The following is a 14,903-nucleotide window of genomic DNA, read 5'->3' on the forward strand; positions in this document are numbered from 1 at the left end:
TTGCCATAGGCCCTGAAGCATGGATAAGATTTAGGAAGATGAGGAAAGGGCACTCCACGGGAACAGCCGGAGTAAAGGAATAAAGAGAAAGGTGCGTATGGGAAAGAGTAGTTTCACATTGGCTGGAGACCAGGTTTATTTCATTTTTCAAAAATTGGAAACAGTGAAGGAATTTTGCAGATATCCAAAGAACATACTGTTCTTTCATTTTAAGACAAGTGTTTGAACGTTGATATATGCACGGTGCTGTTTACCAGTTTGGGGAAGGTACCCATAAAGAGAACAGGTGCCTGAAGAGAGCTTCCAGCCAGCACGCAAATAACCATATACACCCAGAACTTAGTAAGAACTGTAAGAGTGTGTGAAGAAAGACTTCTAGGAGCAGTGAGAAGAACCACACTCCCGGGTTTGTAGATTATTATGCTGTTTTTATTTTTTGTCTCTTTCTTGGTAGTACTGTCTGCCCTTTGGGAAAACGTTTTGAACAATCCAGTCTTTTATTTTTTTTCTTCAAGCTGTTAGTGATGGTGCTTCCATAATAAGGTATTCAGTTTATGTCAGCCCATCAGTTTAATTTGTTTTTATCTTGCTGGCAAGGATCCAAAAGTATTTATATAATTTGAGATTAAAATAATGAGAGGATGTTTGCAGGCTGATGTAGCCAGTCTTCCGAATTTCAAGCAGTCAGTGTTTCATCTTTTCCAGGCCTCAGAGCCTATCTTATTTTCTCTAGACAGTGTTCTTCACTGACCAGGAGCGTGGATCCTCGAAATTGTTCTGAAAACCACTATAGCTACGTGGTGAAAAACATGTATTCCTGGACACTAATGAGCTGCCCAAATTGACTGCTATAAATAAGCATTGTGCCTGAATATTACATCTATTATTCAAATTTCTTTTGGCTTTTTCACTGGCAGAAGAGAACCTAATCTGATCAGTAATGAAGAAAAAAAGAAAAAGAATACAATATAGTAAAACTTCAACATTTTATAGTTTTAATTATCTTTGGCTAAATTATGGAGTATGATTATATGACCTTGTTCCCCCTTGCCTTTTTTTTCAACAAAAATGGTCTTAAATTGAGATGTTTTTCTTCTGCTATTTTTTTTTGCCAGTATTTTTTAATGAATTTGACATGATTTTGTATTCAGAAGCCATTCTTTCATCAAAGTCTCGCTAACATTGTCTGAGCTTAATCTTGAATAGGCTTTATAACCAGCAATGAACTGTCAAGTCAGTAGAAGTTATATATTTGTTAGTGTTAATGACAGCGTGGGATAAGCATTGGTTTTTTTCATCAAATAAGATTGTGTGATGAAATCATTTTGACGAGGACAATGTATAGTAGTTGATACATTTGGGGGTTTCTGCCCAATTCATTGACTCTGTCCCTTCTGAGAACATGCCAGCCCCCACACAGCCCATCATGTGGGGGTGCTCACTGGCAGCCATATTTATGTTTCACAACCCCTAAGCTGTGGCCCACGCTTTTGATTTTGGATGCGCACCTGATTCAAGCTAGGCCAGTCAGATTCTCTTGATGAGTGGCTGAGACCAAAGAACAGTTAAACTGTGTGTATAGCTTGGGAGCTGACAGGTAGCTCTGTTTGGTGCATTGATGGAGAAGTAGAGAAAAGTCAGTCCTCCAGGACAAAAATGACCCAGACAGCGACAAGGAGAGAGGGCTTCCTAGTTCCTGGCACCTGTCCATTTCCGGCTCCAGTCCTGTTTTGATTCGCATGACGTATTTGTATTCTTATAACAAATTCTTCCTTTGGGTTTAGATTAAGTCAGTATGGTTCCTGTTCGTTAGTCAAAGAATTTTGACTAGTGAAAATGATGGAATTATTATTACCATTATTATTAGAAAGTGTGGGCTGGATAACCAGGTACTGTACAGTGTTGATATCTATGAATTTTTGTTCATTTTATTAGTTGGTAAGTTACATATATTTTTTAAAGTTGGTAAATTTTTTGAACATTTTGCCTTTTTGATGTGTCTTCACAAAAGAATGCCTACCCAAAATAATATGAATAGAAATTTATATTAAAAAGTAGTAAAAAATATGAAAAATTTCTGTCTAGTGGAAGGGATAATAATATAGTAGCAATGGCTAATAGTTATATTTCACATATGTGCTCAGTACTATAAAAAGCAAAATAAAAAGTAAATTGGAAAAAAAAAGGCTTTTTAGTAGCTGAAATTTTATGTCAAAGTGTGCATGGCATGTGGATCATTTTGCAATAAGAAAAATTATGGCAGTTGATTAAAATAACTTGAAGTAGTGTTTTACAGAATTACTGTCCTGTGTTCTTTATACTTTCCAAAAGATAGTAATTTATATTTTTGTGCTTAGACTGCTAGTAAATGTATGTTTTCAGCAGAATAAATATTTGCATCTTGTCCTATGTTTTTATCATTGTGTTGTGGTTTAATGAAATCCATAATTTTTCTTATTGATAGGACAACAAAAACATCAAGATATAATCTCAATCAGAACAGTTAGTGTAAGTGCCTTAGTTGTACATATCCAGGATTGATGATTATAGGATAGTAACTCATAATGGCATGCAATCACATGGGGATTGTGGATTATAGGTGAAGAGGTGAAAGAAGCAAATTATGTACTTATTTAACCTGAAATGTCACCAGCAAGAAATTAATTTCACTCATCAAAGACATATGATCAAATTTATTGCCAGGTGTATTCAAATACTATTACCAAGGCTACGAGAACAGACTTGCTCTGTTTGCAAGTTGACCTTGAAAGGCACAGCTTTTCACACGTTTTCATTTTGACTTGGGAAAGCAGCTTTGCATATTACCCAGAAGGAAACCACCTATAAGCAGCACATCATGACTTTTAAAAAGTCCTAGATATTCCTTCTCCTCATTTATAAGAAGACACATGGGCCAACCTCTTCTACTGAAGTTTTGAAAGCAAAGATGTATATCCTTTGAAGTTTAGTACCACAAATGTCTTGTTTCAGAGGACTCTACCCAGAACATTTAAGCCCAGATCTGCAAGGCTCCACATGGTAATTTCACCAGATACCCCCAAGAATCATCTGTGACCAGAATTATTCTTAGGGATCATGTTAAATTTCAGCTTCTTTTAATTCTACTTCCCACAACTCTCCAGACCCCTATCAGCATTTTCACTCTGGTAGGTGGTTCTGGTATTTGGAAGGAGAAAGGAAATGGAACCAATGCAACCAAAAAACGAACGTGAAGAATTCTTCTCAAGTGCTCAAGACTAACGGGGCTAAAGTATCAGGAAAAAAAGTTGATGACATATATATTTAGTTTTAGATATTACAACCAGGAACAATTTGGTATGAAATGCAGAGGAAAAAGCCCCTTTCTTTTTCATGATCTCAATAAGCGTTAGTGTGTTAAAGTCAGCATCATTTCTGTGGGCAGGTGGGTGTGTAGCATGAGCTGAGGAGTATGAGCTGTGGAGACTGTTTTTCTCCCCGAACTCATGATCCCAAAAGACCTTCCCAGTGCCTGACTGCAGTGCCTGACTCCCAGCTGAAATGTTCGCCCATTTGTGTCAGCGTTGCTTTCTCCAAAGCACACTGTTCTTTTAGGACTCCAATATTTCTGGGAGTGAAAAAAGTAAAAAAAGATAAAACACATGTTTTATCATATTCCTTTTCCTTCCCCAAAAGGAGATGCCTTGAGCACAAAACTTAGAGGAATTGGTGAAGAGGAGGAAAAAAATGCCAGACAGACCAAACTTACACTTACTGAGCACCTACGACATACTCTGGTGATGTCCAAACATGTCGGATGATGGTGAAAATGTTCTGTATTCTGTTTGATACACTAGCCAGCAGCGCATGTGACTGCTGATTACTTGGAATATGGGTAGTGTGACTGAAGAACTGAATTTTTAACGTTAATTCACTTGAATTTGATTTAAGTAGCCATATATAGTTAGTGGCTACTGTATTGGACAGCACATTTGTAGACAGAACACTAAACACTGCATACATTTCTTATTGAACCTTCACAGTAGCTCCTCCAAGTAGGTGGTATCATCTCTAGTGCACAAGATCCGGAACTGAATTGACATTCAGATAAATTTTTCATGGATTCCCACGTGTGTGACTGGGATTGGGGACCAGGTCTGAAATGCCACCTCGGAAGACTGCAACGTGTTGCCATAGTCAGAGGCTGGCTGTCTTCTAGCGGCTGTGGGGGAAGTAAAGGATTAGAAATCATGAAATTAAAATGTAATATTGGGTTGTCGGAAAAGTCATGACGCATTTTTGCAATGAAAAACATAGAAAAAAATACTTCATGACTTTTCCGACAACCCAGTATTTCATCTTATTTGAAAGTATAGTAATTTATGTAGTGAAGAGCATTATGTAATTTGAGGGGGTTTTTTTGTTTGTTTTGTTTTGTTTTTTAAGGGCTGTGCCTTTGGACTTTGGAAAAAAACAATCAGGTTAATTAGTCTGCTTGAAAATGAATCTTGATCTCACTGCTGGGTGTCCTACTCCTGAGCCTGACTACTGAGGACAGTCTGTTAGGCCACTGAGGTTTCAGCCTTGTGACAATTAACTGTCATTACTAATCTATCTATCTATCTATCTATCTATCTATCTATCTATCTATCTATCTATCTGCCTATCATCTATCTATTATATTGCAGGTATACTATGTATACCTGAGAGAGGGGGCTGAATAACAGAAATCTATTGCATATATTATTCTATCTCTCTCGGTAGTAATAAAAATTCAGAGAAAATCACCAATTTATGAATGGCCATAGAAGTAATTTCTAGTTGTACTCTTAATCTTGTAGGCATTTTTAATAAGTAAATGGAAGTAACAAATTGCTCTGTTCCTGTGGCACTCGGGAGAGGCACAAAGAAGTGGCTTTTGGAACTCTAGAAACTTTCAGCTTCAAAATGAAAGGCCAGGAGGTCACTTTTGTGGGAGACTGAACTTCCTTTGCAATGAGGGTTTTTTCAGGGTCCTCCTCATCCGAACTCTTCCACTCTCAGTTAGATATTTTATTTTCACTACGTGACCAATGAATGACTGGTCATCTTTTGCAGCCCCAAATCCCTTCTCTAATCCTGATTATAACTTTAATCCCCGCACTTGGAAAGTCTCCCCTTTCATTTGGCTGTTCCCTTATAATTTCTAATTGCTGGTGGTTTTTTGTAGTCAAATATTTTCAAACCTATTTGCTTTAGTGCAGTTTCAGCTCTGGAACATTAAATTTCATGTTCTGGAGTTTTGTGAGCTCAGCTCAGAAGAACATTGACTGTAATTTGCTTTTTTACAGGGCCTAGACACGACCTGGTTGATGACACAGGAAACCACTTCTCACTGAGGATGAAACGTGAGTTTTCTCATCACCTCTTAGCAAATTAATTAAAGTTTTCCCCTACAGTGTTTTTTTTTGTTTGTCCTTGGTAAATTAAACAGGAAGTTCAGACCATGCTCTCCAGACCCTAGATGTTGTAGCTGTTTGTTGCTGGGACATTTGTCTTAATGAAGCCTGGCAGTACTTTTTCAGGTGAGACAGCCAATTTTACCTGTGCTCTGGCACCGAGTCCAGCCATCTGCTCTAGGTCTGGCTTTCAAACACAAAGGGAAAATACAAGCTATAGCCAACGTGGTGGTGACAGCTGGTGGGGAAAGGAGTCATCGTGTTTGACAGTGTCCTTTGGAATGAGACCGGAGGTGACTGAAATACAGCAGATCACCCCACCTGATAGATAGATGCCTGCAGGCTATTGGAATTTTAACTTCTGACTCACTCACCTTGTTTCCACTTCTTGAAGAAGCCCCATCCTGTCACATGCTGTGTCATCCACATGTTCTTAGATAAGGGGACTATGTCAACCAACATTCAAGTAGGTGTTCCACTAAGCTGAGTGCCCCATGGCCATGCTGTTTGTTTCAGCCTACATGTGTTTTTAAATCAGAAATGATCCTGGGCAGAATTTCTGTATTCTAGGGCACATAGTCATCTTAGAGATATTACTAAGCCAATACTTCATTGTTTTCCTCCATTAAAAAAGTCCATACTAATTAGTATAGCTAAGTAAGGAAAAACTTATTGTACACGAATACATTTTACATTGGCAGAACTGGAATTTTATTCCAAACCATTTGGAATAAACCCCATTCTAAGCCTGTTTTTGCAACTACGTAGTTTCAGTTTTTGTTTTTATCAGCAAGCAGATGGAGCTATGGCCAACCCTTACTTAGCCTGTCAGTTCCTGGAAACAGCCTTCTAGCTAAAGAGACACCGTATAAGGATTGGGGTGAGGTAGGTGAAGAGACACGAGAGTGACAGCAGCTTTACAGGACAAGGACATTTTTTGCTTCCCTTTTTGGAAAGTGTCTGGCCTTCATGGTAATTCAGTTTTCAGCTTTGTGCTTGGAAACTCAATTTTGCCTTTCCCCAAAGGTCAGTATAAAGGACCCATGTCCTGCCAAGGCCCAGTGAAACCGGAGCGAGGGGTCAGTGAGCGAGGGGTCAGTGAGCGAGGCGGTGCAAAGCTGCTGCTTTCTCTTCCCTGGGAGAACAGAAAATGCTTATTCACTAAACATGACACCAAGTTATCTATTATTCACCACAAACCTTTTCTGGAACAAAGTGAGGCATACATTATTTATTTTGCATTATGAAGTAAAGTAAAAGGAGGAAGAGAGAGGAAGGCGCTTGAGAGAAAATTGGAGTGGGAGAGAAACGCAGAGCGAGAGGTTGATTTAGAGCAGGAAGAGGCCAAGAAGTAAAGGGCTTGTTCCTGGGAAGCGTTTGTCCTGTTGGAAAACTGGGACCACCGTCAGGATTAGCAGATCTTACAAATTCCCGCTGAAATTCTTGACTTTATCTGTCACTTAACAGTTATGTATTTATTGAGGATTTACTACTTGTGAGGCACTGTGATGGTGTGGGGAATAATTATAACATTTTGGTGAGGACGTACTATATGCCGGACACTAGACCAAGCCTTTTATGTGGGTTATGTTCAGTCCTGAAGCCACCCTCTGAGGTGGGACTGTTGCCACTTGTCCTCACTACATATTACATGTAGAGAAAATGAGATGTGGAGAAGTTAAAGCTGATATAATTTTTTTTAAAGCATCTTGATTTGTGTGTTTTCTGATTTCTGTTATATAAAATCCTTACGGTAGCTGATTTTAATCTGCGGACAGTGTAACAACTGGTTCGTGAAATTTCTGAGCGTTAGACTTGGGTATGAGCTGGCTTCCAAACACCACCCAACGCGACTGTCTCCATGGCCTCAAAATACCCACAGTCCTGGAGGGTAGATAAGACTGTGATGCCAACGGGAGAGTGAGGGGAACCGGACAGCTTGGACGTCTTGGGCAGGCATCCATTTTCACTTAGCCGTTTTCTTGGAAGTTTCACGTATAGTTAGAGAAGGCTCTGTGATGGGGACATTTAAACTGTGTTTTGAGGAATGGGTGAGACTCGAAGGTGTGGAATTAGGGGCAGAATAGCTGCAGAGGATGGAAAAGCATGAGCGGCTGCCGTTCAATGTTCTCATTCCTAAAACCCGCTTTGGGCTCTGCAGCTGCAGTACCTGAATGGCCCACAAGGTGGTGGAATAGCGCTATCCTTTGCTCCACTTAAATGCAAACAGTAAAACACCCATTTACATAAGCTGCGTAAGGTTTTCCTCTTTTGGAACAAGGAGCGTGAAAATGCTTGTAGGAATTGTGGTGAGGAATTCCAGAGAAATGCTTTCTTTTGCCATGATCTGTTTAGATTCACATTTATATACAATCTAAGAGATATTCATGTTCAAGGTATAACTTGAGTAGGCGTGGCATTCTGAAATGACTGAGTGAATACATTTGACAAAGATATGAAATAGCACTGAGAGATGCTAAACTTGGGAATGTGTTTTGTTTGTCCGAGTGTTAAGAATTGGGAATGTCTAAGTTTACCTGTGATTAAAAAGCCCAAACCAATGTAATTTAAACTCGTTTACCAGATTTGAATGGTGACAGCGTGCTGGTCATCATGCGTGTGTGATCTGCCCATCATGCCTTATATCTGGTCTGGGGCTTGTCATGTCTGGACCTGCCAATAGCTACAAAAATGCTTGACCAATTACAGTACAACTTTTCAAACATGTTGTTTTGATGGATAACACAACATATTTGATGCTAGAGTCATTTATCATAAGGAATATTAGCTTTCAGCATTGTTTCATTTAGTTATTCACATGCTTATTTTAAAGGATCGTTTAGTTCATAGTGTCCTCCAGCTAGAAGCTTTACAACCAGACATTTTACCCCCAAAATAGATGATAGCACCAAAGAAAATGGGTTTAAATTAAGAGAGGTGGAGATTTAGTCAACAATAGCAGAAGCTCTGGAATGGGGGGGGAGGTCCAGGGGGCGGTGAGTGTGGGGGGCGGTGCTTCCCAGGAAATCTTCAAACACAGAATTGGTGTCACTCAGACATATCCTTGCTTGAAGGTAAGAGCGGAAGTCCTGTCTCTTAGGTTCCTTCCAGTCTTCCTTCAAGTGTCTAAGTGTCAGGGCAGTGATGTGAGAACGTGCCGCCACACACCATCTGTGAGTGGAGCTGCCACCCCAGGGGCCCAGGATGGCCCTTGCTCTCACAGAGCCTTCCCTCGCCTGATGGCAATACCAGTCGCATAGGACAGGCCTGAAGATTTCATTAGGGATGTATTTTGGGAACTGGAAACTGCTCCTTAAGTACTAAGCAGGGGAGGAGGTCTGTTAATTTATGTCCCTGTCCCCAGATGAGGTGTCCTGGCCTCCAGCTGCTCCCTCCCCTGCAGTCTGAGTGTCACAGGCCTCCTTTCTGTCAGTACCCCCTTCCTCCGCACCATCCCGACGCCCCAGGTGTTTTTGATCTAGTTCAGTTCCGGTTTGACGAGGGTTAGGTTAAAAGACCCCTCACTCTGAGTGTGATGGCAGGCCACCAGGAGAAACCTTTTCTAGGCGCGGTGGCAGAGAGAGCTGGATAATGATGAGTAACGACAGAGTTAGCGAGAACGGTAACGCTGGGCCTGAGGCCCTTCTTGAATCTCATAGCTGATCCATAAATAAGAAGGAAGTCAAGTGAAGGGAAGTTTGCAGAGCTCCAAAACCACCTTCCTTGGTAGGAGGAAATAAGTTTCATTTAGAAATAGAGGGCTGCGTAACTTCTGGTGTTTTGAGTGACATGATTCTATTGCAATACCAAGCGAGCGTCGCGGGATGAACCAGGTGCTAAGCCCACAGGGATAGTTGTTTTGGGATGGAGGCCAACCATAGTAATTCTTTCAGAATCCTTCCACATCCACCCAAAGGCTTTAGAATATTTATTATTATTATTTTTTTACAGTGGAAAGACACACAAAACAATAACTTATGCTTCTAAATTCTTTGCCTAAAGCTGATATTTTTGTGTTATGCCAAAAGGGAAATTCTGTCCACACATAGTTTTCCTGCTTGTCAGTGCCGTGTGCATCCTGCTCAGATATAGTCACTGAGATTAGGAAACTGGCATTTATGCATTGACAATGAAGCAATTAAGAACTTGGCTTGTCACTGTGTATGCCTCACCTTCCCTTGGTGTGTTCCGGGGAGATAGTTCTAGGTCACAGACCAGGATTGAAGATAGCAGGTGCCTGAAATCTCAGGGGTCATTATTGTGCTTTTACCTGGAATCATCTTTAAATTTTTCATGCTACCGGGGAGCTAGGGAAGGGGAGCTCAGAAGATGAGGAGAAAAGGGCTGCAGTCAGGACAGCAGCTGGCGTCATCCAAATCCATGAGGGGTCAGAAAGGCTTCAGAGTCATGTCTTCTCCTCTGCTGGGAAGTTTGCCAATTTATTTAAGCTTTGCTTAGTTAATACCAATGGAATTTTCTAGGTACAAACAACTGCTAATGCAGAACTAACCAAGGTGACAAGGAAAAGCATTCTGTGCTGTAAACCTGTTGTTCCCCAAATGTACTGAGGAGCCTTGGGGTGCTGAAGGGCAGTTGGGGGCTACTGCGGCATATTTTAAATATTCAGGGGACACAGTGACACTGAACATCTGTGCCAGTTACTAGCTCTGGGGTAGCCCACAGTGTCCATATTAGATCGTGCCATGTTCCTTTTAATTAGGTCATAGCTTTGTGACACTGGGTTTTGGTGATTGCTGTGATACAAAGCAAGTACCAGGGGCAAGCGCTGTGTACCAGGAGATGAGAGTAACTGTTTGAGCTGACTCCAAAATTTGCGAAGTTGTGCGGTGACAAATCGGCCCGCACGTCCCATTAGTAAGTAAATGTGGACAAGAATAAAATACAGTTTTTTCAATTTATGTGAGTTAACCTTCCAAACAGCTATTAAATAGTTGGGGCATAGATAGTTCCTAAGTTGTTCGGACCTAACCAGAACCCTTATGTATTTCTTCTGGCCTTGGGATGCCATGAAAAACATAGTCAGACATTGAAGGTTACTATGAACCAAAATAGTTTGTCAACCTATAGTTTAAACCACTTATAAAAACTGGTTTTGGTGGTTTTTTTCTTTTTAAAAGCTTTCATGTATTTTTCTTCATCATTTTGTCTAAATGTACAAATGTTTTCAAGTACCTATTTTTAAAAGTGGTTTTTCTGTTTGCACTGGCTTTTCTCTGCCTCCTCCATCTACCTTCTCCTCCCCACCCCCACCAGAGAGCACATTAGCGATCCGGTATCTATCCTTGTGCACTCGTTAAGGATATGCTTCTATAAGGCATTTCTACGCATTCATTTATTCAAATATACAAGGCTGAGAGAGGTCACTGTTTTATGAAAATGAGAGAATGAGAGTTACCAAAGGCAAATGACATTGAAGTATTATTATGAAAATAATTTTGACCTGTGGTGGTCACAGATATCCCAGGGGTCCCTGGGTTACACCTGGAGAACATTTATAATACAGATAGTCCCCAATTTATGATGGTTTGACTTACAATTTTTTGATTTTATGATGGTGCAAAAGCGATATACATTCACTAGAAACTGTACGGTGAATCTTGACCTTTTCCTGGGCGGGCAGGAGGCAGTACGATCCTCTCTTGTGATGCTGGGCAGTGGTGGTGAGTGGTAGCTCCCGGTCAGCCAGGCACCACAAGGGTAAACAGCCCACGGTCTACAGTGCAGCATGTTCCCAGCGTTTGTCTGATACTCTGTTCTGAGCACGCTTAAGGTGAGCGAGGCCAGCAGGCTACAGTGTTCAGTGGGTTAAGTGCATTAAATGCACCTTCGACAGGATATTTTCAACTTACGATGGATTGATTTATTGGGATGTAACCCTACGGCAAGTTGGGGAGCACCTGTAGATAGGTTTCCACAATAAGTGAAAATCTAAATCTGGATTGCAGTGATACACCCATAGCAATGTTCTTTTTTTTTTTTTAAGTTTTGTTTGAATATTTCATGTGTAAAAATGCTCGATGAAAAAAAATGCTTGATTTTTATCTATAGTACATAGTGTCATGCATTTGTGTTAAGTGTTTGATATGTTATGATAGTGTTATGATGGATATTTTTAAGTACTTTTCATTTGCTTTATTGACACTAATAAAATATCTTTTGAACTTGTAATTATTTTAAATGCTTTAAGTGTGCGAATTGTCCATGTAATATTCTTTTGTATTTTCCTCATTGATCGTATCTTCTCTTTTTGGGACCATAGGCTTTAACAGACAATGATGGCTGTTCCGTTAAGAAATTACAAACAGTAACACCTTTGAGCATCATTTTTACTCAACATTTTGTTAAGAAATAAGCCAATCTTAATTTTTGTTCAAATAAATCATTTTTCATTCCAGAAGTAAAATTTGTCTCGCTTTGCATTGATTCCTGCTCAGTATCAAAAGACATTCTGAGGCTGTTGTCACTTTGTACAGTATTAGGAGGTGTTCCCAGCCTTGGTTCTTGATTAATATCATTTCTGCTTTGTTTTCCTATAGATTATGAGCATTCAAGTTTATGATATTCAAAAGGAGCATTAAGAAACGATCCCCTAACTTTATAGTCTTTATTTTGAGTATTCGTTTTTAATATTTTATTATGAAGTTGCATTTATAAATACCAAAAACTGTGCACTTATTACTTCTACAAGAGTTATCCACTGACAATAAAAACAAAGGAAAACAAAGAAACAAGGTAGAGCTAGAAGCAGTGGTGTAATTTGGGGATATTATAAACTGGTGATGCTCCTAAGGCGGTTTTTTAAGGAATGTGCAGTATTTTCTTGCTGCATAGTGCCGTGGGCCAAACAGAGGATACTGTGAACATTTATTTTCTCTCGCTGGTAAGGGAGACCCATGTATGATTTAGTTTCATGATGTGCCCTGACAGTTGGCTTGATTTAATGAATGTAAGTTATAATTTATATGTTAATTACTCTTTCTGCTTTTATTATTATTATTATTGCATTTACTAAGCACTATGGAAGTTTTTTTTAACCCTTTAACAGTTCTGGCACCTATCAAATGAATATATCAACTCTAACCTTTTATGTAAATTCTTAGAAGCGTCATTTATTTCTCAAGCACTTACCATATATGAAGCGTTATGAGGCGCCATGGGTGGTTACCAATATGTATAAGACCCAGAATATGTCCTCAGAGAGCTTATAATCTATGATGTATCTACATAAGGAAATAGAACATATGGAAGAAAATGCTATATACTAGAAAACAAGTATTACTAGCATCAATTTGTATACACTTCTCTAAGTGATACTAGTTTTGACTGGGAAATTTTGTCCAAGATTGAAATTAATGACATATATTTTTCCTTATTACAATCATGTATTCTCATGGTGAAAAACTCATAAACTCTAGACAGTCACAAAGAAGAAAAATTGCTTGTAATTTCATATAACAATTACCGTCATTAATATTTTGGTGTTTGGCTCCAGCCACTTCATTATTTTAAGTAGAGCCTTTTGAAAAAGTGCTTTGTAGAGATACTCATTCGGAGTACACTTCTAGGAGTAAGCAGATATTACACACAGCCCTTGCTATTATTGGTGATTTTGGAAGAGGAAATGCTATCCAGTCAGGTTATTTTCAGCACAAGTTGTTTTATGGACAATAGTGATTTAGCCATGATTATGGGGTTAACTTTACATTGCACCCAAGAGATCTGAAAGCCGTAATGCAGCTCCCTCGTTGGGTGGCTTGGGGACAGGACAGCCTCACTCATGGAGTTCTAGGAGTGTGACAGGTCCTACTGAGGAACAGGAGCAAGCCTTGTTTTACTTCAGAGAGAAGAACTATCCACTGATCCTAGAGACAGGTTTATACACGAGAGGCGAAAGCTTAGCACGTCAAAAGTATGTCCACATAAATATTACCCGTTAAATATTTGTATTTGAAGTAACACTTGCTTATTAAGATATTTATTCCACTTACAAAAAATTCGTATATTAAACAATCCCTTTCTCTTCTTCTTTTTTTTTCCATTGAAAAGCACCATGGCACACATAACCTAAAATAACAAATGGCCGCATGCTTCCTTATGTGTTGGACTCTGTTCCCCCAGCTCCCAGTAGATTTGTATTAAATGCATTTTAAAAATTTTAAGTAATTGATGATATGAGTGTAAATTCTTTGGAGGAGCCAGCTTAAAGACAGTTTTTGGTGGCAAGAAAACAGGGCACTGGAGCGAGAGATATGCCAAAGACAGGACTTAGAGCGGCTGCTCCACATGTAGGGAGTGGAAAGCTGACAGCAGGGCCCTGGATGCCGGATGGAAGAGCCCAGACCACTTTTCCTACTTTCCCAGCTTCTCGGTTAGCACTTTCCACTCTTAGCTCCTTTGCTGTTTCTTCTAGGCTCTCTTTCCGAGGGGAACGTCGACCCCTGCCCTCTTTACGTGGTCCCAGTGTTTTGTTTTACTCGTGTTTCCTCCCTTTGTCCTTTTCTCTGTTATCATGTTGGAAAGTAAGCCGATGTACTGATCCCTCCCAAAAAAGATGTTAGTTGTTTAAGGTATTTTAAACTTGTTAATCTTTCACTGTTGCTTGAATTTTTAGAAAGGATTTCAAGAACTGCAAAAAACCTTCAGCGAGAAAAAACAAATATTTAATGTTAAATGTTCAGATGGGTTTCAGATGGGTTTTCAAATGTTAAATTTCAGAAGATATCTGGAGGCATGGTGTCGTTCTGAACCCTTATTTTCCTAACAGACAGACAGTTTCGCTTGAATATATATATATTTGGGTTTTGACAGAAGGGAAGAGTGGGGAGTGCTATTTGTGTCTTTCAGTGCAAATAGGCTGATGTAGTTCCTTTTCCACAAGGATTTACAGACTTTATTGTAGCCCCCACAAGCGGAAGGGGGGGGGCAATTTTCCTAAGACATTTAAACTAAGAGAAAAACAATCTTGTAGCCGATTTGCAAGCCTTTTCTTTTTAGTGACTTCTCTAAGAGTCCAAAGCTCCTCCAGGGAAAGCCACCATCGGCTCTCTCAGATCCAGCCTGAGCTCCTAAAATGGCATAACATGCAATATGAAAAGGAGAAGCAGTCGTCTAATTCATTTGGTTTTCAGAGTAGAGAAGTGGAGTTCGTGATTGCAGATTGAGTCTTTAGGAGAGTGATAAAAATAGCTCTGGCAGCCATTTCCAGTAAAAAAATAATTTTTCATTGGGCAGAGTGATCAATAAAGACAGTTTTGGAGTTTTTGTTTGCCAGTGTCTTCGGAGATACTGTGTCTCCAAAGCAGTGATGGGAGACAGGAATACACTATTGATGCAGGACAAAACCAGACACCTTATTTTAAGAGAAGTGCTTTGTGCCTTTATGTTTTAAAATCAGTTTTTTCTTTTAAGATCTTTTTCTAAATAAGAATTGACTGAGCCACAGTTCTCTCACCTCCACTTTTGCAC

General features: G+C 39.6%; 1 long non-coding RNA gene across 2 annotated transcripts in view; it reads left to right on the forward strand.

The window, feature by feature from the left end:
* LOC109395805 (uncharacterized) overlaps positions 1-14,903 on the forward strand; it is a 426,818-nt gene that overhangs the window by 2,124 nt on the left and 409,791 nt on the right. For both annotated transcript variants that reach the window (XR_002126727.1, XR_002126728.1), the window contains exon 2: positions 5,310-5,366. This is a non-coding gene — a long non-coding RNA (uncharacterized LOC109395805). The remainder of the gene's footprint in view (positions 1-5,309; positions 5,367-14,903) is intronic.

The sequence above is a fragment of the Hipposideros armiger genome, unplaced genomic scaffold, assembly GCF_001890085.2.
Source record: "Hipposideros armiger isolate ML-2016 unplaced genomic scaffold, ASM189008v1 scaffold_483, whole genome shotgun sequence".
Classification (NCBI taxonomy): domain Eukaryota; kingdom Metazoa; phylum Chordata; class Mammalia; order Chiroptera; family Hipposideridae; genus Hipposideros; species Hipposideros armiger.